Source organism: Castanea sativa, chromosome 3 (assembly GCF_040712315.1).
Source record: "Castanea sativa cultivar Marrone di Chiusa Pesio chromosome 3, ASM4071231v1".
NCBI classification, from domain to species: Eukaryota; Viridiplantae; Streptophyta; class Magnoliopsida; order Fagales; family Fagaceae; genus Castanea; species Castanea sativa.
The window spans coordinates 26957575-26982434 of NC_134015.1; the positions used below are offsets into that span (position 1 = coordinate 26957575).

Genomic DNA, 24860 nt, shown 5'->3' on the forward strand with positions numbered 1-24860 from the left:
ATAAAAAAAAAATCCAAGCTAGGTTTGAAACAGTGAAAGCAATTAAGACTTAAGAGGCTGAGCCCATGGTAATAACAATACATATACAGTAATATGTCAAAAAATACCCGACAGTTTCAAAGTTTGAAGAGCATTTTATTTTCTAGAGGTGGTTGAAAAACAAAACCAGTGACATGAGGGACGCGGCGAATCAATTTTCTGATCTCTGACTGGACTTTCAAGTTTGAACTGCTGAGATATACAAGGGAATTTTAAAAAAGAAAACTTGGACCAAAACTGGTAAAAGGTAAACAACATGGAACCAGCCTTCTTGGATTCTTTCTTGGTCCACAGTCCAACAACATCAAATTATACCCATTCGAACTTTCAAACGGTACATGTTTAGAATTTTACTGCATCAAATTTAAACCGTGTGTATGCATACCAAATAACAATTCCCTTTGCTTTTGAGTTTTCACACACTGGTGGTATACCACCTCTTCCACGGTGATCGGTGGGTTTAACTACTTAGGGTACGTTTGGTTAGAAATTTCTAGTAGTATTGTTTGTATTTTTTTTAAATACGTGTGGGTGAAAAAGCGTGAAAATACATATAATATTGTTTAAATACTAAAAACTGTTATTTAAACAACGATAACAAACTGGCCTTAATAATTGGATGTTTAAATGTGTTTTGGTAATCGATAACGTACACGTTTGAAAGTAGTAAAACTTGTAGCAATCTTACAGCATTATTACAAAACTAAGGTCTTACTGACTTTATGGTGCTGGAATCTGGAATAATCTGAACATAATTTAGTCTCTATCTGAACCCAAAAGTACTGCTGGGGCCTATGCACATAATTTGGTCTCTGTCAAGTTCTGGATAAATGAATGGTGCAATAAATCCACCACTAGCCGCATTAACGTGAATTGGAGTATCCCATCGGACCCATCTACCAAAAATTAAGCAAATAAGTCACAAAATCAATTAACTTATTAGATTTCAACTAATGATGAATGTTGAACTAATTAAGGAGTTAAGTGGTATATATACACCCAGTTTGCTTGTTCTTTTCTAGTAATTGATCGTTTAAGAGCTTGACATCTTCAAATTCTCCATTGTAAGTAGAGCCCAAGATAGCTGCAACACATATGATGTTTTCATCCACCATTTCGACAGCTTTGGCAGGGTCCATTACATAGTATCCTTCCCTCACATTCACTTCCTTCAGCTCCACCTCAAAGTACCTAGAAAATTTCTCCCAGCATACCTACCAAAACCAATCCAAATAAAGAATTTATTATATATATAATTAATAACTCTAACCTTTACTAGTTTCCAATACTATTAGATTTATTTCTACACCTAAATTCCTGTCAAATTAATTATACTATCATGTTGACTAAATGTTGGGCATGATACATATAGCATTATTATATATACCTGAACATTGTCACCAGTGACAATGTTGGGCTTGTCAAAGAGTTTTCCTTCAGCCTTCCACTTATTTTGCCATTTCCTCTTGAATGCAACGCCGGCTAGCATTATAGCTTTAGATGATCCTACAGTTCCCATTCAAATTGCATCCTCAGACTCTCCTAATGGAGTATGAAATAAGTGTGCTATCATGTTCATGCACCAATTTTGTACAAACGAATCATAAATAAAATCTCCATTAAAATAAAATTCATATATATACAAATCATTATCATGGATGGACATTTAGTTTCAAATTTTCAAAACACAAATTGAAATTGAAAAAAAAAATCTATATATACACCTTTGAAGAGAACTATATATTGTTGAAAATTTGAGGTGAACTTTTGACTTTCCGTTCAAAGTCTCACCCTTTTTTTCCTTCTTCTTCTACTCAACATTCTTCTACTAGGAACAATTAAGCTTCAAGCTTCAACCCAATCCCTAAACCTGAAGCCCCAGTCCACCGTTTTTATTTCTTAATTATAAAAAGTTTAGACTTTAGAGGCATTATGAGAAAGCTCTAACCCAATGGTTTATGCCACATAAGATTTTAATGTTTCATAATTTTATGTGTCATTATTTTAATATGAGTAATTCTACGGTACTCCCCCAAAAAAAGGGGGTACGGTACCCACTAGTAGATAACCCGCTACACCAGGTTACTTTTTTCTCATATTTGATAATTTCATCCTCACATTATGCAGTTCCAACATCACATATGACGGTTCTTTTCTCACATTTGGTGGTTCATTTACTTTTTTTCTCACATTTGACGGTTTCATCCTCACATTGTGCGGTTCCAACATCACATACGACAGTTCTTTTGTCACATTAGGTGGTTCCCTTATTTTCTCTCACACTTGATGGTTTCATCCTCACATTGTGCAATTCCAACATCACATGTAACAGTTCTTTTCTCACATTTGGTGGTTCTCTTACTTTTTTTCTTACATTTGACGGTTCCATCTTAATATTAAACGGTTCCAACATCATATATGACAGTTCTTTTGTCACATTGGATGGTTCCCTTATTTTCTCTCACACTTGACGGTTCTATTTTCACATTGTGCAGTTCTAACATCACATGTGATAGTTCTTTTCTCACATTTGGTGGTTCCCTTATTTTTTTTCTCATATTTGATGTTTTCATTCTCATATTGTGCAGTTTCAACATCACATGTGATCAATTTTTTCTCACATTTGGTGGTTTCTTTACATTTTTTTTCTCACATTTGACAGTTCCATCCTCATATTGCGTGGTTCCAACATCACATATGATAGTTCTTTTGTCACATTGGGTGGTTCCCTTACTTATTTTCACATTTGACAGTTTCATCCTCACATTGTGCAATTCCAACATCATATATGACAGTTCTTTTCTCACATTGGATGGTTCCCTTATTTTCTCTCACACTTGACGGTTCCATTCTCACATTGTGCAGTTCCAACATCACATGTGATAGTTCTTTTCTCACATTTGGTGGTCCCTTATTTTTTTTCTCATATTTGATGTTTTCATTCTCATATTGTGCAGTTTCAACATCACATGTGATCAATTTTTTCTCACATTTGGTGGTTTCTTTACATTTTTTTCTCACATTTGACAGTTCCATCCTCATATTGCGTGGTTCCAACATCACATATGATAGTTCTTTTGTCACATTGGGTGGTTCCCTTACTATTTTCACATTTGACGGTTTCATCCTCACATTGTGCAATTCCAACATCATATATAACAGTTCTTTTCTCACATTTGGTGGTTCTCTTACTTTTTTCTCACACTTGACAGTTTATCCTCACATTGTGCAGTTCCAACATTTAATGTGATAGTTTTTTTTTTCACATTTGGTAGTTCCCTTACTTTTTTTCCTCACATTTGACGATTCTATCCTCACATTGTGCGGTTCCAACATCACATATGACAGTTCTTTTGTCACATTAGATGGTTCCCTTACTTTTTTCTCACACTTAATGGTTCCATCCTCACATTGTGTAGTTCTAACATCACATGTGACAATTCTTTTCTCACATTTGGTGGTTCACTTACTTTTTTCTCTCACATTTGACTGTTTCATCCTCACATTGTGCGGTTCCAACATCACATATGACAGTTCTTTTGTCACATTGGGTAGTTTCCTTACTTTTTTCTCACACCTGACGGTTTCATCCTCACATATTGTAGTTTCAACATCACATGTGACAGTTCTTTTCTTACATTTGGTGGTTCCCTTACTTTTTTCTCACGTTTGACAGCTCCATCCTCACATTGTGTAGTTCTAATATCACATGTGATAGTTTTTTTCCTCACATTTGGTGGTTCCCTTACGTTTTATTCTCACATTTGACGATTCCATTCTCACATTGTGCGGTTCCAACATCACATACGACAGTTCTTTTGTCACATTGGATGGTTTCCTTACTTTTTTCTCACACTTGGCGATTCCATCCTCACGTTGTGCAATTTCAACATCACATGTGAAAGTTCTTTTCTCACATTTGGTAGTTCTCTTACTTTTTTCTCACATTTGATGGTTTCATCTTTACATTGTGCAGTTCCAACATCACATGTGATAGTTTTCTTTCTCATATTTGGTAGTTCCCTTACTTTTTTTCATCACATTTGACGGTTTCATTCTCACATTGTGCGGTTCCAACATCACTTATGACAGTTCTTTTATCATATTAGCTGGTTCCCTTACTTTTTTCTCACACTTGACGGTTCCATCCTCACATTGTGCAGTTCCAACATCACATGTGACAGTTCTTTTCTCACATTTGGTGGTTTCCTTACTTTTTTTCTCTCACATTTGATTGTTTCATCCTCACATTGTGCAGTTCCAATATCACATATGACAGTTCTTTTGTCACTTTGGGTAGTTCCCTTACTTTTTTCTCACACTTGACGGTTTCATCCTTACATTTTGCAGTTTCAACATCACATATGATAGTTCTTTTCTTACATTTGGTGGTTCCATTACTTTTTTCTCACATTTGACGGCTTCATCCTCACATTGTGTAGTTCCAACATCACATGTGATATTTTTTTCTCACATTTGGTGATTCCCTTACGTTTTGTTCTCACATTTGATGGTTCCATTCTCACATTTTGCAGTTCCAACATCACATATGATAGTTCTTTTGTCACATTGGGTAGTTCCCTTACTTTTTTCTCACACTTGACGGTTCTATCCTCACATTTTACAGTTTCAACATCACATGTGACAGTTCTTTTCTTACATTTGGTGGTTCATATGAGCCTGTTGCTACACGACACTTTTACTAAGCCCGTTCCTACACGGCACCTTTACAAAGTCCGTTGCTACACGGCACCTTTACAAATTCCGTTGATACACGGCACTTTTACAAATTATGTTGCTACACGACACCTCTAAAACTCATTACTACACGGCAATCTTACTAAGTCCGTTGCTACACGGCAATATTTTTACAAAATCTCAAACTATTTTACAAAGCCCAAATACTAATTTGGCACCTATTTTACAAAGCCCAAATACTAATTTGGCACTATTTTACAAAGCTCAGATATATATTTGACACTTACTTTACAAAGCCCAAATATTGTTTTTGCAACTATTTTACGAAGCCCAAATACTAATTTGGCACCTATTTAAAAAGCTCAAATATTATTTTGGCAACTATTTCTAAAAGCCCAATATTATTTTGACACTACTTTTCAAAGCCTAATTACTAATTTGACTCCTATTTTACAAAGTCCAAATATTAATTTGACACTATTTTACAAAGCTCAAATATTAATTTAGCACTATTTTACAAAGCCCAAATATATATTTGGCGCTTACTTTACAAAGCCCAAATATTATTTTGGCAACTATTTCATAAAACTCAAATGTTATTTTAGCACATATTTACAAAACTCAAATATTATCTTAACACGTGTCCATCAGGGGTTGAACCCTTCCTTCACAAGCTGAAATTCCATCATTTCTCATATGACAGAAAGCTGAAAGCGACATGACAGAAAGCTGAAAGGCTTCAACCAGCAGTCCCTTCTTTCTTGTCCAGCCCATTCGGTCAGGCGTCAAGAGCAGCCATGACTAGGCCATTAAAACTCCTGAAACAACTTGAAATCAACTTATTTTCATACTAAAAACATGTATTCTCTGGTTCATGGACCAAGCACTAATTTGGCTCTAGCTAGGATCTCTCTCTCTCTCCCTTCATCTCACACTTAGCTTTCCTCATTATTCGTTATTATGGAACCTATGATATTTACTTATTCAGTCACTATTGATGGTTATGATGTAACTGTTACTATAGAATTTTTCCCTTATATTGTTGTATTAGAAGACTTTTCCCCAAAGCTAACGGATGATGAGTCTAAAAATGTAGATAATTTCCTCAATCTGTGAAATATCTAATAGTTGAAAGTTTATTTCGTCTTACTGGAACATTTCACCGCTGGGTTACTTTTCTGCAGAAACATTTTACCGCTGGGTTATTTTTTTTGCAGAAACACTTTACCGCTGGGGATTGTTTATGGGCCATTCTTGTCAGACTCAATCTAGGCCCAAGGCATAAATATAGTAAATTCTTTGGATCTTCACCGATGGCCTTTGGGCTATGCATCAAGCCCATCGTTGAGTTTCGGTTTAGGCCCCCGACCCAACATAAATCTCATTTGTCAGAAGGAAAACTTTTTCACTCCCGACAAATAACATAGTTGAGGTCATTTTCCTAATGTTTATATTTTTATTACTTATATATGATGGTGAACCAAAAATTAAACTATCTCCAATTCGTCTATAGTGACACTTTGTCAAATCTCAAGCTTTCAGATAGTTCAACCATGGAATCAGAAAAGTAAGAGTCCTATGTTAGCAATGAGACAGAACAAATTAAAAGATCTTGTGCTTGAAGCTAGTTAGTCAATTTTTCATCTACCAGTCTTTTGCCAGGTGATCAATAATGGGATCATTTTATCTTTATTATAATTGTGTAATACTCCCAAGTCCCAACATTCTTTGTGTATTTGAAAATGTGTATATACGCCATTCTTGTTAATTGCTTTTGCTTCTTGTATTATTAGTTGTTCCCAATGATTTGTTCATTTATGAGAGCACTTGAAACTTCAAATGACCCCTTCTAGTAAGGATGAGGTTGCATTGCACTGAGGTGCTTCTACAGTTTCTCTACAAAATTGAATTAATGAAATATGAACCTGAGGTTAATCTATGACTTCTACACGAAGAAAATAAGCCAATAACGTATATTAATTCTAGATTGACAAACTACAAGATTTCTATTTCTTATAGCTAATACCAATGTATATCCCCAGACTTTTCTCATTAAACTCAGCATTACTAGGTAAGATAAAATTTTTGAAAGATCTTGTTTAGAAATAAAATAAATTTATTAAATTAAGGGGAAGCTCAAATGAACCTATCAAAAAGAGGGGGGCAAGAGCTCCAATGCACAAAGAATGCTAGTATAGCAAAGCAACTCCTAAAGAATTATAATATGATTTCAGAAGATCAATAAAATTCAAAAAAGGTCATACCAATTTTATTGCATGTATGAAATTGTCAAGAAAAAGGTTCAAAAATGCAAGAAATTATATGATCTATGTCCAGCATATTGAAGAACATGTGATAGGTGCATTAAAAAAAAGAGTGCTATTTTTTGTAAAAAGTACAACTGCACAAGAAGCTACTCAAGAAACAAAAATAATTTCCATTCTTAAATTAAGGGAAAATACAAAAACAGAATAATACACAAACCAAACTACTACTCACCATCAAAAGATCCTATTAGACTTCAACATCACAGTCAATAAAACCACCGGTCAAAGGTCAAACTCTGGGCTTTGTTTAGCACAAAGACAAAGACAAAAACAAAAACAAAAAACTCAAAATGCAACTAACAAATAGAAAAAAAAAATCATAAAACAATTGATATATATATATATATATATATATATATATATCTGTATATATATATATATATCTGTATGTATATTTTCAGTTGCATACGTTGTCCATTAGTTGCATACGTTGTCCATTAGTCATTACTTATTTAACTTCTATCCTTCACTTATTAAAAAAATGCAGATGCAAATAGAGGGGCAGAAGCTAATATGATTAGATCTTGGAAAAAAGAAAAGATAATTCTTTTTTCCAATTGATTCCACATTCAACCAAAACTAAGATAAATAAAAAAATTTATATCAAGTAAATGAACTCCGTCAGGATAGACCCTAAAAAATAACATATATGGCAGCTAATGTGGACAAGAGGGCCGCATGTCTGATCAATTCCAAATTCCATCACAATAACACAAACCCTCATATTTTACAAGTAATTTCATCAGAAGACATGAACGTTGGTCATGACTACAATGGAAATTTCACATAGAGACAAGTGTGCATCTGTTAGAGTAGGTGTTCTTCTCCAACCACAAGCACAACACAAACTTTGATATAAATCAATTTCCATAAAATGAAAAGATGAAACAGGGAGTTAGGCTCCTCAATCTTGTCCCAAGGGCATTTTCACTATTCAAGCATCACTACAGCCACTAGGTTGGGATGCCATTGCTGTCATTGCTGCTATTAGGTAGTGTAAAATATTTGGCATACGGCTCAGAGGTTTGTTTTTCTCATTTGGATGATCAAATACAGTTGCCTCACTTGTTGTCAGAAGCAATCAGATACTGTAACAAAGAAGCACATGGTGGTGGTTAGTTTAAGGTATGAAACATATTAGATATGCATAATTTTTTGCTTGACCAACTATGATCTTTACCTGGCAGTATCGACTAAAGCCATTCTAACCACTTTGAGAGGATCTATGATTCTCCTCTCCACCATGTCAACATATACACCTGTTTTGCACAAGGACTGTTATTAAATAAATGTTCAGGAAAGTATTAAATAAACAACTTTAAACAATCATCACTTGATATTAGTCCAGGTGTTGAGAAATGTAGAATGAACAAATATAGAAAAACTAGAAAAGAAAAGAAAGAGAAACAAGATCCACGTGCAAAAAATTGGATAATTCAACTTTCATAAGAATTATCAATATAAACATGTTGGAAAGTTTTCCATTCTCAATAATTCAACTTTCATACGATGCACAAGGCTTTATGGACACTCCCCATTCCTACAGGGTCTGGACACAGAAATTTCTATGTTCTTTTTATTGGATAGAAAAGGCTCCAACTCAGACAACATGAAATTTCCAACACTATTTTCCATTACCATAGACCAAAAATACCACAGAAGACAGATTTGCAAATGATTCAAGCCGAAGGGAGTGATGGGATCCCCCGAGACAGGAGCCCGAGCGCCAATAAGAGAATAATGAATCCCAGAAATAAGAAAAGGGATGCGTAATTGTAAAGTTGGCTACGATGGTAATTCTTGTAGCAAATAACAGAACAAACCTTTAGCAGCATTAAAACCCAAATTATGATTATCTTGTTCCAACAATTTGCCAATAACCAGTGCACCATCAAAACCAGCATTTGAGGCTATTGTGAATGCAGGTGCCTAAAGCAAATCAAAATGCTCACTGTCAGTATTTAACTGCAAATAAACACCAAGGTAGATGTTGGCTGAGGAAATTCAACAAATAAAACCTTTAGAGCATTCTGGATTATCTTTACACCTGTTTTCTGGTCTTCATTAAGCGTTGGAAGGCTTTCCAAACCTTTTGTAGCATACAAAAGAGCAACACCACCACCAAATAAGGGCAAGCAAGTTACGATTGTTCCTGATGTGCTGTGGATATATATAACCTAGAGGAATGACAAAAATCTAGTTACCTGGCACAAATGATTCCATCTCAACATATAATGAAAAAGGACAAAAATACATAGTCACTTCTTTTCAAAAACTTAAAAAGATACATATTCTTTATAAAAAAAAAAAAAAAATTGCTTTTATCTGTTACTTATCTAATACTACATTTCGCTTACAACACTATGTATAAATTTGCAAGTGTCACTTAAAACTATGAATAAGGTTGAAGTTTCAGTTATTGAAAAGCTTGTTTGAAGTATGTCTCTAATACCTCTTCGTCCTTCAACTTTTATACAAGGTAATCCACAATCTCTTACTGAAGCCACAGTATGAAATTTCAAACTAATTTGCTCAAAAGAAAATTCAAAAGTCATAATTTTTTGGGACAACCGTAAGCTTAGCTCTGCTTTACAATATAGATTGTTTAATTAGCAAAGGATTCTTCAGAAAATTAAGTGTCCCTCAAATAAAGATACCAAAATAAATAAGTTACAATAAAAGACACTATGAATAAAGAACAACAAGATATTAAAGCTCTAGACTTGTAAATACTGGGTTTCATATTATCACCAAAACAAATAATTAACTTATTCCTTAATTCCTTTGAAAGAAAAACCAAGAAACAGTAAGAGATAAAAAAAAAATCACAAAAAAATGTCATTTCACATACAAAGTTTCCTCAATTGAATAATAAATCTTGCCGCTACGAACTACTCCCATTGTCCTCCACGGTTTATTCTTGTTTTCTACAACCTCAGCCATTCCGATTTCGTTAATCCAATGAACCCTGGATATAAGTGCGCCGACGAGTTGGATTGGATGAGAAGAAGCTCCGCCAATTTGAGGTTGTGGGTATGCGGCTGTCTCGTTCTTGTATGGTTTTAACTGTGATTTGAGGGTTTTGGTTAGAGAGGCAAACTGAGACAGAGCAAGCAGAGGTAGAGAAGCAAACGTGAGAGGAGAAAAGTTAGATGAATGTTTAAAAAAATTGGTTTATATATGAAACCTGTTTAACTTGTTACCAAAACCCTTTAAAATTACATCAAGAGTCAAGATTAAAACAATACCAAATGAAGGGTTCAGATTTTAGGGTACCGTACCCCCCATTTTTTTGGAGAGTCAGTAAAATGACCCTTTTAATATATATATTTTATAATTGAATTTCTATATTTAAATTCTTCGTTAGAATCTTTGAAGATTATATTTTCTTTCTTTAATGCTAGAATATATAGTTCCATTTACAAATACAATCACAATAAATATCTATTAATCACTACCATAATTATCAAAATGCATATTTAAAAAATAAAATAAAATAAAAAATCATATTAAGTTAAATTTATGCACACTATATCACCAATTTGAATTAATTAGTGGCAATTTGAACATAATAAAAATAGTGTTGATTAATTGTAAATTTATATAAACCTAAAAAAAAATTTAAATATTAAATAAAATTATAAAAATAAGTTGTCCTAAACAAGCCATACCCCTTTTGGACAACACTTCACATGACAGGAAAACACTATAAAGAAATTAAACCATATAGAAAATAAACCTAACATAATAAGAAAAGCAAGCACAATTTGGCATAGTAAAACTAATACAACCTCGTACTAAAGTTCTGGGATATTGACTTTTGACTTCAGGTGTTGAATAGAGAAGACTGAATACTCTTTTTTTTTCTTTTTTTTTTCCTACTTGATAATATTTCACGCTATAATGTTCTTATAATGAACAAGTGAAGTTGTCCACTATTTTATTAAAAAACTCTCACTTGTTTGAAATTTTGCTGACTCATTTTAAGATAAAAATTAAAGTAAAAGATAAATACATTTAAATGTTATCTAATTAAATTCAAATTTTAAAAAGAATATAAATAGTAAAAAATTACGAGAGAAAACTTCCTTGTTTAAGTGCTCCCAAAAAAAAAAAAAAAAAAGAAGGGAAAACTTCCTTCTTCTTTAACGGCTGATGTTAAGGTGAAAAAGATGCTTGCTTTTCATTCTATGATAACAGAGAATACAATTCTTGATTCTTAGTTCTTACTACACTGCACCAATGGGCACTCAAATGGTCGATGGAGGTACGCTTTTGTCAATGGGCTGATGAAGATACGCTTTTCCTTTGGTGCTGTTATTTCAGTTTTAATTTACATATAATCATACACTGCCTTGGTAGCTTTCATATCGCTGGACACTCAAATGCTTTCGTTTTAATATATATATATATATATATATATATTAGTTTTGATTTGTAGCATTTGACTAGATATGCTTTTCCTTTGTCTGCCACTATTTAATTGTCTAGTGCTATTGCTTACACTTTTTGGGTTAAAATTCATCTTGTACAAGTAGGGATATAAAGTCTCTTTAGCTTTCTTGTTTGGTTGAGACTAGAGCCTACAGATTTAATTTACATAAGATCATACACTCTGCCTTATTTAACAACCTCCTATCTAGTCAAACACTACAAATCAAAATGATGTTATGTTGTTCCTCAAAAAAAAATTTTTGATGTTATCTTTGTAGATGGCGCAAGCTAGATATCACATCTAATATTTTTTTTGGAGATGTTGATAAGATCTAGTAGTTATTTCAAGGCTATACGATTTTATTATAATAATATCTTGATGTGAAAAATGTAAATAGTTAGTTGTTTTTATTTCTTATAGTCAGTTTTTTTTTTTTTCTAAGTATGTGCATATTTGTGAAATATTTAACATGAAGATGACACTACAAAAACTAGCACGAGAGACAGTTCTATGATAGTAAATCATGAAGGTCGGGAAAATTTACTTGGAATGGTTGTGAACAGTGAAGAGGAAGCTTATAAGTTATATAATGAATAATCCATGCAAACTGGGTTCAGTATAAAATAAATAAATAAATAATAGGCGTAAATGCATTTTTGGTCCTTACATTTTAAGGGCATTTCTATTTTGGTCCATACATTTCTATTTTACCACTTTTAGTCCCTAAAATGAAAAACGCATTCCATTTTAGTCATTACTGTTACTCACTTAACGGAAGAATCCTACGTGGCAAACGAGGTGCACTGTTGGCACAATAAATAATGACGTGTCCATTAAAATACTATTAAAAAAAAAAGGAAAAAACAGAATTAAAAATGCCACGTCAACTTAGAATTTTAAAAATTAATTTATCAATTTTAATAAAATAAAATAAGGAAAAAAAACATAACTAAAAATAAAAAAAACACACGAATTCAGATCTAAATCATACAAACCCAGAAAACCATACAAACCTAGAAAATCAAACAAACCCAGAAAATCATACAAACCCAGAAAAAAAAAAAACAAAACCAAAAAATCATACAAATCCATCAAGAACAAACAAGAGCACAAACCCAAAAAAATCATACAAATCCAGAAAATCAAACACAGAAAAATCATAAAAGAATATTGTGAAAAACATAATCAATCCATATATATGCACAAACCAAATCATCCAAAAGAAAAAATAGATTTAAATTTAAAATTTAATCAATACAATCATTAACAAAATACCCACAAAATTGAACAAACTCAGCTCAATCCCTCAACCATACCAACAACAACAAACACAACTCCCACCCAAACAAAATACCCACAAAACCATTAACCCAACACACCTCAAACTCTTTCATTCAGTGAACTCCCTTAACCGAATCTTAAGCCCTCATCAAAAAACCAGATTTGAACAAGGTGAAAACCCCCACTCAGATCAACAACAATCTTCACCCACAAACCCACCATCGGAGTGCGCTGCCACCTATCTCCATCGAAATCTCCAGCACTGAACTAAGAGATAGAGAGATTAAATAAAGAAAGACCCACCGATTTGAGATAAAAACCACCTACCGATCCAAAAGCACCCACCAATTTGAGGTAGAAACCCACCGATCTGAGGCAGAGACCGATCGATCTGAGAGAGACAGTGATCTGAGATAGAGAAAGAGAAACCTATCCAAGAGCACCTACCGATCTGAGGTAGAGACAGTGATTTGAGATAGACAAAAACCACCTACTGATCTGAGATAGAGACAGTGATTTGAGATAGACAAAAACCACCTACCGATCCAAGAGCACCCACCGATCTGAGTAGAAACCCACCAATCTGAGGCAGAGACCCACTGCTCTGAGAGAGACAGTGATCTGAGATAGAGAAAGAGAAAGATTTGGAGTTTTTAGCTAAGAGATTGAGAGATTTTGAGCAAGAGATTTTGAGCTCAGAAAGGAGAGTTCGGGGAAGAAGTTAATAAGTCTAATCACTAGCCAAGGTTTCAGTTGACAGAAGAACATGAACAATCATGTTCTAGTGAAGAACATGTCTTCCAAAAATCTAATGAAAAGAATATTTTATTTTATTTTATTTTTTAAAAAATAATAAGTTTATTTTAATTATTTTATTTTATTTTTTCTGATGTAGCTTTTTTTATATATATTTAAAATGCTGATCTGTCATTTATTCATTGCCAAATAATTTTTTTAATTATTATTTTAATAGCCATGTCAGTATAAAGTGTGTCAGCACTCTTTTCCGTTTGCCACGTAGGATTCTTCTGTTAAATGAGTGACGGTACGGACCAAAATGGAACGCGTTTTTCATTTTAGGGACTAAAAATGGTAAAATAGAAATATAATGACCAAAATAGAAATAATCCCAAAATGTAAGAACCAAAAGTGTATTTACGCCTAAATAATATACTCAAAGACCGGGATACGTCAAAGAGAGTATGTGTGTTCAAAAGAAGGATTTTCACAGGATAAGAATCCTTGTGAGATTTAAAAGGTAAATAGATTAGAGACAAGAATCCTAGTATTAAGCTTACAATTGAAAATGGTGAATGGAAGGTAACTTCATTCGATTCTGAACATAATCATGAGCATGCCAAAGCTAAACAATGGCAATTTTTGAGGTCAAACCGAAAAATAACAGATGCATATTCAGGTGTCATAAAAACTTTTTAAAAAGCTGGTATAAGAACAATTAATGCATATTCTTATCTAGCTTAATAAAATGGGGGGTTTGCCAATATTGGTTTCACAAGATGGGATCATTATAATTTGGTGAATATAGAGAAATTAAAAACAGTTGAGGCAGGTGATGCACAAAGCTTGGTTAATCATAATAAAAAAAAGACAAGCTGAAGACCCATTGTTTTTCTATGCAATTCAGGTGGACCAAGAAAATCGAATGACTAACTTTTTTTGGAGGGATGGCAGGTCAAGGATTGATTACAACTCTTTTGGTGATGTAGTGTGTTTTGACACTACATATCAGACTAACAGGTATAGTATGATATGTGCCCCTCTTGTAAGTATCAATCATCATTAGAATAATGTATTGTTTGGCTGTGCTTTTTTGTTAGACAAGACAACTGTTTCATTTACTTGGTCGTTTGAGACATTTATAGAATCATTGGGTAAACAAAATCCAAAGATGGTTACATATCAGTGTCAAGCTATGATCAATGCCATAAAATTAGTGCTTCCTGAGACAAGCCATCACTTATGCTTACGGCACATTTCAAAAAATGTTGCAATACAATTATGAAGCCATTATGGACATCCTGTATTTAAGAGTCGGTTCAATAAAATTATTTATGGGTGTGAGACAAAAGCAGAATTCAATTCTTGTTGGGATGGCTTGATAAGAGATTATAATTTGGCAGGTGACAAATGGCTTAAATCTTTTATGAAATTCATGAAAAGTGGTGTTCAATTTTTAGCCTAAATATTTTTTCAGCCAAAATGAAAGCTCCATCAAGAAGTGAAAGCACTAATAATGCTTTTCACAACATGACCTCTTAAACAATGAGTTTGACAAACTTTGTACTTCATTATGAGATAGCAAGGAAATGATGCGTGAAGAAGAATTGGAAGAGGATTTTTGCTGTAATCAAGGTGCACCTCCAAAAATAGTCTAGCATAGTGGAATTTTATGGCATGCAGCATCTATATATACTCAAAAAATATTCTACTTATTTGAACTTGAGTTTGCTTCTACCTTGGGGATCAAAATAGAAGAAGTTAATCATGATGAAGATATTCACACTTTTGCACTTATTGAAGAGGATCATCAAAGGGTACGCACGGTCCAATTCAATCCTTTTGTTAATGTTGTTACATGTAGTTGTAAAATGTTTGAATCCTTGGGGTTATTATGCCGACATGCGTTATGAGTAAACAATGTAAATAACATAACTCAAATACTAGCTCAATATATTTTGAAATGATGGACAAAGGATGCAAAAAAAGATAGTGCCTCATGTAAATATGCAACATCATCAAGTATGAGTAAAGAGATGTCAGTGACTTTGTGTCACAATGAATTAATGCACTCAGTTTATGATATATTTAGCAAAAGTGCAGCGACAACTCGTCATACTGAAATGTGCAAAATGAAAGTGAAGGAGATGGTAGAATTAATTGAAAAGGATATGGCAAATTTGAATACGGAGAGAGTTGTTGACGCCAACAATGATGGTTTGATTGATGAAAGTGAAACTGCCACCAATAGTGATGGTTTAATGAAGAGCTCGCATGATGACTTGCCAATATTGGATCCCCCATATGTGTGACAAAAAGGAATTACAAATAAGAGAGAGAATCAAATATAATCTGGAGAAACGCAAACGAAGGGCACCAAAAGATGTTACTAGATCAAGTAAGTACTTTTGAAATACTAGTATGAATTATTCAATTATTATATATGTATCTTATTTTTTGTGACTAATATTTATATTTTCATTTGTCTTAGAGAAAGTAACAAAAGGAAAACCTACATAAAACTTTTATCAGACACCATAAGTTGCAAGTTCCTACAAGCATATAAGCGCACCTATGGATGTAAACTCATCAGGTATGATTATTTAAATTTTATGATTGAAACATTGAAATTTCATACTTGATATTGCAAACAAAATTGTATACTTACCCTTTTTTAAAAACAATTAACAATGAAAGATTTGTCACTTAACTTTGCCCATACACAACATGACATTAATCACTATGATGGAACTCTCCCTGAAGGTGTGAATATTAGTGATCAGGTTTGTTATTCATATTCCTCAGTCCCTAAGTAATTGAAGTACTTTATGTTGGTTGTATGTATTGATTTTCTATAGTTGTTGTATAGGTGTTTTCTTCCTTGGGCATGCCACTAATCAATGTTTCGAACCATTTCCAACAGTTTAATAAAGTGATTAAAATATTTAAAGAGTTTATTAATGCATTTTTCTTCTCCAATAAGCATAGGATTTAGCTTTGTTCTATGGATTATTTGGACTACGGAATCCTTTATTCACATGGAATGATCGTTCTTCAAACTTTAGCTTTACAAGGATGCTTCAAAATAATGATCATTTGACTAAGGTAATATTTATTTTTTAACTTAACTTATGCAGTTTATTATTCAATTATTTTTCGTTCTTTAATTTGTGGCAATTCATTAAATATTGTTAATATATTGTTATTCGAAAATGACAAACACATTTATATTTTATTTTGCAGGATTCTTTGAACTCTATGAAATTAAATAGTTAGAAAGAGTGATTCATCTCTAAAAGTTGGAATACATGTAAACAGTTCAGTTGCATTTGAGACTTTATGGTCATTTGCCCACTTGAAATGACATCTCTTTTACATTTGCTTCTTAAAAAAAAAATCTCAGTTTTATTCTCTTTATTTTGTCTTGTTTTGTACTGCTGCAATGAGTTTTGAGAATGCAATGGATTCATTTCTTGGTAACAGAACATAAGCTATGGATTTTGCATTTGTAGTAATTGCAGGAAGATTGATTCATCTCAGAAATTGGAATAATGTAAACAATTTTGTTGCATTGGAGATTTTATGGTCATTTGCCCACTTGAAATGGCATCGCTTTTACATTTGATTAGTCTGTTTTTTGCTTCTCAAAAAAAAAAGAAAAGGTTTCTATGTTTTGTTCTCTCTATTTTGTCTTGTTTTGTACTATTGCAATGAGTTTCGAGAACATAATGGATTCATTTCTTAGTTGGTAAGAGAATATAAGCTATGGATTTTGCATTTGTAGTCGTTGCAGCAACATATATATATATATATATATATAGACACACACACACTTGGCCAATTCAAACAATCTGTATAATGAAGCATAGTGAAGGATGTAAATTAAATATACAAACAACTCTATAAAAAGCTCTCTTTGCCACAAGCCAAAAAATTTGTCTCGTGGCAAGGTGTTGTATCATTTTTCTTTGCTAAGAGAAAAAGATTTTATTAAAATACAAACAGTGAACATCAAGGCAATACAAAAGAAGAGGACTCGCTACTATCCACAGAAATTACATCAAGAAGGGCCTTGGGTCCAGAATCAACATTAAAACTACCCCAAAACCGTTGTTTGAGACTAGGTAGCCAATATATGAGGAGCATGATTTGCCTCTTTTCATATCTCTAGAGTTTATTTAGACCCCTTAAAGCACAATTAGATTAACCTAGTTAACAAGCCAAGTTATTACTTAGTCCAAATTCTAAATCTAGGTTAACACAATCATAGAATCATATTAATGTAAAATGGGAAATATAAAAATACAAAGATATGATGACCCAGGAAAACTAAACCGATAAAAAACTTGGGGAGAATTTAACCTAGCTATCCTCAAGGTAAACCTAAATCCACTATGAAAGAATCGAAGTTATACATTAGTGACTTAGACTACTAACATCCTATTGCTACCCACCAGAAGAAACTTACTGACACAACCACGTGCAAGCTCCGAGACCATGGACTCCTTCTTTCTTGGATTCTCCAGCACGTACAAACACTTCCGCTCGTGTATCTTTAAGCTCTTATGGCAGCAACTCAATGATCATCAAGCTCTCGAAGAAATCTCCTTCTTGATAATTCTAAGCTTGTGTGAAGGCAAACACCTCTTAGATCTCATAAGTGATTCACACAAACAGCAATATGAGCAACCAAGACTCTAGAGAGTTTTGGGTACAAAACCCTAGATACAAAAAAAGGCACTCTCGTCTCTCTCTTAGAAGCCTTTAAAAATGTGCTTAGGGTTTCCTTTATACAGTGGGAGAAGTAGATTTGAAACCCTAATCCTTAATGGGCTTGAACTGTGTTTGGGCCGACTTAAAATCTGCAGAAAATTCCTGATGCACAATTCTCGATCAATCGAGTCTATTCTTCAATCGATCCAACCGTGCAGAAATAGAACAGTAATTTCCTGCAACTACTCGATTCCAAACTTACATTAAACCAAATTTTGAGTAAGTCTAAACCTAGACTATATGTTTTGATTATGGTTTGTCAACACAAAACACATTGAAATTCTAATACATTAGTCTCTAAGGTCTTAGAACCTAACAATCTCCCACTTTGGTAATCCGTGACAAAGCACATCACAAACATGAAATGCTCAAAGTTATAAAAAGCCCAATCAGATTTAAAAAGCACTAAACTCAATTCAACCTAACCACTATCTATCAGTTGCAAGTGTAGACAGCAGCCACGATTGAATTAACTTGTATATTCTTGAAACACTCAACAAACGCATAAATGCATGTGTTAAAAATATAAGTAAACCAACATAAAACAATATATAAACAAAAGTAAAATAACTCTCCCCCTAAGTTAGATACATTAAAAAGTTTTTATATTCTCCCCTTTTAAAAACAAATTCAACTTCCCCTAAACAAAACAAACAAGATTCCCAAAGGCATTTCATCTATTTCTCCCCTCTTTTTGTCACGTATTGACAAAGACAACTCAATCAAAGAGTAAACAGAAAACATACACAACAAAAGATAAGAGAAAATAGAGAATAAAGGGAACACAAAACAATGCAACTTTATAGAAAATAGAGACAACTCTCCCAACGAAGAGCAAAGGTTAAAAACAAGTTTCTCCCCCTATAAAAATAGGAAAAACAAAACAAGTTTTGGGAAAAAAAGTTTTGGGGAAAATTTAGGAGGTGGGGGAAAATAAAAACACACACACACACACCTAACTTTAAAAATAAAGTTGAGGATACACATGAAGAAAAATATTTTCTCTTTCAATAAATGCAAACTTGACACTATGTGACCCATAAACAATTGCATGAGTAGAGAAAATATTTGCACATTGATTATCTATCATATCCCTTAAGAAAAATATTTTCTATAGTTCACACATAAAAATAGCATATACTATAAAGTACAAAGGACTCAAAAATTAGTCAATCAATTTTTAAATCAAGTTGAGTACCTAATTTAGCAAAGTGTATGCATGTTATGTGTGAAAACAATGAGAGATATGACTACAAAACTACAAGATGGATACAAAAATCAATGCAATGCATGTGAATCCTAAACGTAAATGATGCATGAAAAAAAATTTGGTCAAACATCGAAAAACTGAAAATTTTTCAGTTTCAATCGGTCGAGCATCGATCGAATACCAATCGAGTTAGGCAGATTCAATCCAAAATTTTTATCGCAATTTCGATCGATCGAAAATTTGGAAAATTCAAATTTTTGAAAAACATAGCAATTTTATGCAGAAACTCCTCAAAGCATAACATTTCATGAATGAAATGCATGAGTATGAGATCAAAAGTTATTCAAAAACACTTGTATTCAACCCAGATCTTCTATATTTTGAATCAAACACCATAGAACACATAATCTTGGATGGCCACAACAAGATCGCACACTATATAATGTACCAAGTTTAACAAAGAGTAACTTGTGTAGTGTGTGCAACTAGCAAAAACTTGAGCTACATGTGAGGTGATATGTAGATAGTAATCAATCATAATTTCTACAAAATCCATCACATGTAGTTAAAAGAGACTATCCCTTAAAGAGTTACATCATATAACTCTCACATCTCCTAAAATAACTTGCAATCATGTAAGTTTCTTGATTTGCCTCATAATGTACACAAAAATTTTATTTGAGTGATTTGATTTAGTCCAATAATGTACACACCAATTTTAGCATATAAACCGAGGCTACACCTTATGTTCTTTTTGTGCATGTGCTACACTTTCTCGAGTACAAAATCTTACGATATGCACTAAGGAATTCATGATTGGCTAGTAAACAGTGGTGAGATGGTTATTTATGCCTTTCTCAATAAGTTCAAGTCCAACAATCAAAGGCATGTGATTCAAGATCAAGATCATGTGATCAAAAACTATAAACATCTTCTCACACAACATGCACTACAAAGCTCAAACTAGTAAAGTGCAATAAAATAGGCTCATCTAAGCTAAACAAGGTACATAAACAAGTTATGTAAAAATAATATGGCCAACCTTAATTACATATCCATGATGTGTAATACAAAACACATAAAAATCTTTTTGGTTTAAAAAAAATTTATGATCAAAACTAAAAGCACACATTATGCTAAATGATTAAAAATGCAAATGCAATGCATAACAGTGCTTAACTAACCCATGAGCACATGTACAAACTAGTACACTCACACAAAATCAAAAATAGCTTAGCACTTATATAACACATACTATTCAAGTTTCTCCACAATGTCAAGCATGTTCTAAATCAAGAGAGAGATATCATAACTCATGTAATCCTCAAGAAAAATAAAACAAGACTCATAATAAAATATTTCTCTTTTTGCAATTTTTTCAATGTTTTTGGATTCTTTGTTTTAATAAAAAACAACCTAAGAAAATAAATCAACCAAAAACAAAAAGAAAACATGTCCACAATTTATTGAAAGAATTAAATCAAGGACAAGTAAACAACACTCACCTTAGAGAATCTTTTTTCACCCATATAGCACGAGTCTTTGGCTTTGTAGGTGAAAATCCATGTGAAGCAAAGTGTATTTGATGGATTACAACAATCTTCTGAGAAAGACTAAAATCCTGCAATTTCCTTTCACAAGCCAACAAACTTAAATTTTTCAAAAGCATATGAAGCAATTTATTTGGACTTATGGCAGGAGAAATATCATCACATATCCTAGATTGAAATACATAATTTTTAAATTTCAATTTATGACAATTAGGACGAATGTGACTGGAGACACCACAAAAGTGACAAACAAGAAAAAATTTAGAAACATCAGTATTCCTAACAGCAAATCTAGTCTCAGATTTTTGTTTTTTCCTCAACAAATAACAATTTGGTCTAAATTGACCAACAACACCACAAAGATGACAAGTAGGCATAAAAACAGATTTCTTATACTCTCTAACAGTAGGTTTAGACATAGATTTAGAAACTTCAATGTCTACATCAGAACTGTTACCTTTGTCGAACCTAGCAAAATAAGCCTTTTCTTTATTGTTCCTCTTGAAAGGATAAATATAAACTTTTTCAGTTTTAGGCTTAAAAGAAACAGAAACACTTCTATTATCAACAGCAGGCTTGGTACTAGTCAAATTTTTAGATTCAATTAACTCTTGTTCCAAACTTTTCATCTTCTCATCTTGAGAGGAAAATTGATTTCTAAAAAATTCATTCTTTTTATTAGATTCATCTAATCTCACAATCAATTCCTCTTTTTCAAGATTAGCCAATTTTAACTCTTCCTTAAATTTCTTAGAAATTTTCAAAGATTTAGATAATTCCTTACGAAGAGTTTCACAAACATCAAAAAGATCAAGAGAAACAATAGTGTCCTTTTTATTTAAATCGTCACAAACATGAGCAGAAAGACACTTCAAATTATCCATGATAACAGGGTTCAAGGATCAGCTCAGAGATCAAAAGATCTACAACAAAAGAGCTACCCGCTCTGATACCACTTGTAGAGTTTATTTAGACCCCTTAAAGCACAATTAGATTGACTTAGTTAACAAGCCAAGTTTTACTTAATCCAAATTCCAGATCTAGGTTAACACAATTATAGAATCATATCAATGTAAAGTGCGGAATATAAAAACACAAAGATATGATGACCCAGAAAAACTAAACCGGTAAAAAACCTGGGGAGGATTTAGCCTAGCTATCCTCAAGGTAAACTTGAATCCACTATGAAAGAATCGAAGTTGTACAATAGCAACTTAGACCACTAACATTCTATTGCTACCCACCAGTAGAAACTTACTAACACAATCACATGCAAGCTCCGAGACCACGGACTCCTTCTTTCTTGGATTCTCCAGCAAGTACAAGCACTTCCGCTTGTGTATCTTTAAGCTCTTATGGCAGCAACTGAATGATCATCAAGCTCTTGAAGAAATCTCCTTCTTGATAATCCTTAGCTTGTGTGAAGGCAAGCATCTCTTAGATCTCACAAGAGATTCACACAAACAACAATATGAGCAACCAAGATTCTAGAGAGTTTTGGGTACAAAACCCTAGATACAAAAAGAGGCACTCTCTTCTCTCTCTTAAAAGCCTTTAAAAACGAGCTTAGGGTTTCCTTTATATAGTGGGAGAAGTAGATCAGAAACCCTAATCCTTAATGGGCTTGAACTGTGTTTGGGCCGACTTAAAATCTGCAGAAAATTCCTGATGCACGATTCTCAATCGATCGAGTCCATTCTTCGATCGATCGAGCCGTGCAGAAATAGAACAGTAATTTCCTGCAACTACTCGATTCCAAACTTAGATTAAACCAAATTTTGAGCAAGTCTAAACCTAGACTATATGTTTTGATCATGGTTTGCCAACACAAAACACATTGAAGTTCCAATACATTAGTCCCTAAGGTCTTACAACCTAAAAATATCCATTTGAAAGCTCTTTTGAACTAACCGTCATCCCTATTACACTTAAATAGCAGCTATCCTCAGTGGTGAACTGTGCAAATATTAATCTTCTTGTCCATTTAAGCCTTCAAGATCTCACTTTTAACCCTTAAGGTCCACATTATGAGAAAGAACTTAAAATTGCACTTTTTCTGTAAAGAGAGTTTATATTGTTGCAGCTTAAATTAACTAAAAATGTCTAAATGTCTCTTGAGCATCTTTCTATTGGTTATGAAAATTTTGAAATCTGATATGATCTTTCTATTTATTTTAATAGAAAATTTTACAACCTTTTTAGCCTCTAGAGATTTTAATGGCCAACAACAAAGAATTCATTTGAATCACAACAGAAACACTAAAAGCCTCATGAATATAACCAAACTTTAAAGAAACAATAATCACCAGTGGATTTGAATACGAACAAGAGTGGTTCATAAACTCAATCAAAAATGTATATATAAAATTTAAGGAAAAACATCCCATATATCTACAAACAGCTTCTTTCCAAATTAAATTGCTGGTCTAATTTTCTTTAAAATAATAAAAATTTATTACATCCATAAGAACATAAAAAAATATATCCATTTAAAACCAAATGAAAGCTACCTTTCTTAGTAAAAAAAAACAAAACAAAACAAAGGAAAGAAAACCAATTTTTTCTAATACCAAGAAAAATCAGACAAAACCCCTTTCTAAAACCCTAAGATTCAACGCAATAAAAAAAAAAATTGCAAAACCAAAACCAAATGAATATGCAAAATTTGTTAGATAAAAAAAAATAGAGCATGCTGAAAGTTCATATAGGAAATTAAACCAAATCTTACTGATTATAGATCTCTCTCTCATCTCATCTCAGTTAATTATCTAACTCTCTTGGTATTTTTAACTCTAAGAATAAATAATGAATATTTGTGAGTTCCGAGTGTCTATTTTCTTATAAATTTGTATTATATATGTGCGTGTGTTTAATATTGATTATGAACATTTTTTTAATAATTGCTCTTTGTGTAAATTGTGATATGTGCGAATGTGTGCATGTATAGTACAAACATTATATAACTTTATATTATTTAATTTTTAGGAAATACAAAGGGTTTGTAATGATTCAAAATATGAAAACTCGAAGAAAGAAATTGTAAAACTTTATGCATTTATGTGTTTTTTTGTTGGTAACTCGATATAGTCAAGTTTTATTTTAATTAAATTTTGTTTTAACTTATATTTCTCAATAAACCCTCTAAATAAAATTCCTAGAGCCGCCACTGTGACAAAGGAAGCCAAGTTCAACTTTGGCTTACAATCAAGCAGCAACTCATCTTGTATGATTTGGTAAGCAACCTCCTTCGGTATCGAGCTCTCAGGCATCTTATTCCTGTATATACATTCCATTCAAACAAATTTATTTTTTTAGTTCATAGTGCCCATCAAAGATTATCATAACTAAATAAAACAAACTGCAACAACAATAAAGAAGAATATGATGATGGTATTGAATATAAATAGTTATATACCTAGGGAGTGAATCCCGGGCATATATAGCGAGAGGCAGAGGTTGCAAGCACTAAGAGATCAGACTCAGAAGCTGGCCTTAAGAGCGCCATGGTTGATGATGCACAAACGCAAGACAAAAACGAAAGAGAAGAAATCAAGTTGCTGCTTTGTTCGGATAAAGTGTATTTATAGTGGCAAAATTTTGTAGGGTTTCGGTTTTGCTTGGAGAAGAGGCGAAGACCCTTCATGGTAAATATATATTTATATTTATACTCACCGTTTATTGCAAACATGTCATTTTTAGGAAAATTATTAAGTACTCTCGGAGTATCATAAATGCGTACTCCCTCCTCTCACATGAATGGTGGGTTCTACTAATTAAATTAATTAGTAGAACTCATTATTCATGTGAGA

The 24860-nt window shown here is 32.8% G+C and overlaps 1 pseudogene; it reads right to left on the reverse strand.

Moving 5' to 3' along the window:
* Positions 1–802: 802 nt before the first annotated feature.
* On the reverse strand, positions 803–24556 carry LOC142628760 (glutamate decarboxylase 1-like; annotated as a pseudogene).
* Positions 24557–24860: the final 304 nt, after the last annotated feature.